The sequence below is a fragment of the Papaver somniferum genome, unplaced genomic scaffold (genome assembly GCF_003573695.1).
Source record: "Papaver somniferum cultivar HN1 unplaced genomic scaffold, ASM357369v1 unplaced-scaffold_5, whole genome shotgun sequence".
NCBI lineage: Eukaryota > Viridiplantae > Streptophyta > Magnoliopsida > Ranunculales > Papaveraceae > Papaver > Papaver somniferum.
Genome location: NW_020647637.1, coordinates 1,825,767 through 1,828,556, shown reverse-complemented (window position 1 = coordinate 1,828,556; position 2,790 = coordinate 1,825,767).

Here is a 2,790-nt window from a genome sequence, read left to right as displayed (position 1 = left end):
TATGTTCTTGGTCGAAAATGATGTTGCATGCTAGCCTTGTTAATGCAGTGGTTGTAACCTGAGTAACTATCTAGGAAAGATAGTAGGGCACCTGTAGGTGCAGTATCCATACCAGCAAATTTCTGTGAGCTGTTGTAGAGGGAATCCTCCAAGGTTTTTTGGGTGCCGATATAGGCTGCTTTGTTCTTAATAGTACTTTCGATCTTGGTGTGAGTACGAGGTATGACTTCTCCCTCCTTGGGAAGGTCCTGTAATTGCTATAATGTCCATGTAGTCGGTCCATAGATTATGGTGTTGCACGAGGCTAGAGTGTTAGACAAGTGTCTTGGTGCATCGTTTATTGCCATGTAGTCATGGGTTTCAATTGAATTATCGATGCCTCTAGCTCTCCTTGCTTGTGCTTTTGGGGAGTTTATGTTATTCTCGCCGTTTTGGACCTCCATCTTGTAGCAATATTTTGCCTCGCCAGAGTCTCCAATGATTTCTGCTACTCCGTCAGGTGTTGGGAATCTTATCCTTTGATGGTATGTGGAGTCCACTCCCTTGATTCCATGGACCCAGGATCGTCCGACAATGGCTGTGTAGGGGTTATGGTAAAGATTCTTCCCACACGGATTTCTAATGTTATCTCCCCTCTTGGACGAGTCGATGACCCGTTAAAGCCAAATATGTTGTAAGTAGAGGGTATGAGGCATTCGTCTTTGAGGCCCATTTGTTTGAAAGTTTCATAGAACAATATCTCCACAGAGCTGCCACAATCAATTAGGATTTTGGTCATTGCCCATGGTAGTGCTTTGTTTTTTGCTTACTCGTCCTCATGTTCGGGGAGTGCAATGGCCATCGTGATCACTAGAGGATCGTTGTGGTTGTATCCTCCTTCTGGTGCCTCCGAGGCTGAAAAGCTTCTGGGGAGTTTCATCCACTCCTCTATTGGGGGTTCTTTAGCCATGCTGAAAACTTCATCGCCTTTGAATTTGCGCTTGTGGAGTCTCCCCGTGATGATTTCTTCTCGTGCAGGGGCAGTAATCGCCGAGTGTGATATGGTGTTACAACCTAAGTATTGCGCATCACGAGGAATTTCCACACGATGTATGGGTGCCCCGGTTGTTGGTGGGACTTTTGTTTGTGCAATGTATTCTTGGAGCTTGCCCTCGTTGATCATATCTTGCAGTACTTTCTTTAAGTCCCTACACGAGTCTGTCGTGTGGCTGTGAAATTGGTGGAACTCACAGAAATCAGTCATGTTTTTAGTTCGTTATGGTTGCTGACCCTTTTCCATGGGTAGGTGATCGTATGTTGTCCGTCGATCTTCTTGAGGATCTCGGATGTTGGGGTGTTTAGTTTTGTATAAACTGGGTCTACGAATTTTCCATTCTTTTGTTGGGTCTGTTCTTGAACTTTCCATCCTCCAGTTCGATGTTTATCAAACTGGGTCGATCCATTGTTGGATCGCCCCGCTCCTTGGGATGGCACTGGAGGGTTCTGTGGCTCTACCACATTTGCACCTCTACTAGTTCCTTTTGCCATTTCGTCATAGGTTCCGTCCTGGAGTTCTTCCAAGGCTATGTAGTCCTCTTGGACTTCTCTTAATTTACCCAGATTCTTTGGCATGGCCTCATACATGCGGACAAAGAGTGGGTCTGTCTTTCTAAGACTGTTTTTAAAACCCATGATTGCATAGTCCTCAGGGACCTTTCCAATCTCGGCACATAACTTTCTCCATCGTGTTACCAGGGAACGGAGCGACTCGTTTGGTCCTCTCTAAATTTGGAACAGTGCATCAACTTCGGGTCGGATTCGACTGTTGTGAATGTATGTTTCTAAGAACAGCTCGGATAGGTGAGCAAACGATTTGACTGAGCCCTTGGGCAGATTATTGTACCATAGTAGGGCTTCATCCCTTAGACTGGCAGGAAAGAATTTACATAACACCACATCATAATGGTCCCATTAGGTCAGTGTCATGCAATAGGTTCTATGGTGCTCAATTGCATCTCCTGCTCCGGTAAATGGGGACGTGAACGTCGGTAAAGAGCATTTCCTTGGAAATGACAATCTTAGTAGATTTTCAGATAAGGGCGATTGTCCTGCCTCTAGCATGACTACTGCTAATTTCTTGTTTTCCTGCCTCCCGGTGGCCTCTTTATACATTGCCTCTAGTCGGTCGACTCGGGTTTGCAGCTCGTCGTCGTTCCTCCTCGTTTCTGCCTTATTTCTTCTTCCCAGAGCTCTATCGGGCGAGAAAGATGGTTCATAGTGGTGATGCCTAGATCGCCCTGAGTTATCGTCCGACTGTGGAACGAATCGAACAAAACGAGTTGACCTCGAGTTCTCACCTCGTCTTGGGTTTGTGGCTGCGATATTCTCGGTCTCGGCATTAACTTCATCGATTTGATTTTTCTCCCTTCTGTGTTTGGGATCAATATCTGATGACCCCTCGGATAGACCATCCTCGTGGTCGAGCACACCTCTGCTTCCCTTAGGAAACCTATCCGCTGTCCCCTCGTTGGAGGTGTCAGGGATGTTAATACGTTCGTCATCATGTAGATGTTCAAAGGGTTTCGTCGATAGTGGTGAGTGGCACCTTCTTCTTCACCTTGCATTTTAGCCGGCGGTTCCTTCGTTCTAGCCTCCTGTTACGCCTTTCGAGTTTTACCATTTTCTCACCCTGAGCTTCTTGGGCTTTCAGGATGGTTGCTATGGCAGTATTAGCATCGGCGAGATCCGAAGGGTTGCCCTTCTTGACCTCAGTGTTTACTACTTTCCTTGGCAAGCGATTCAAACCTCGTG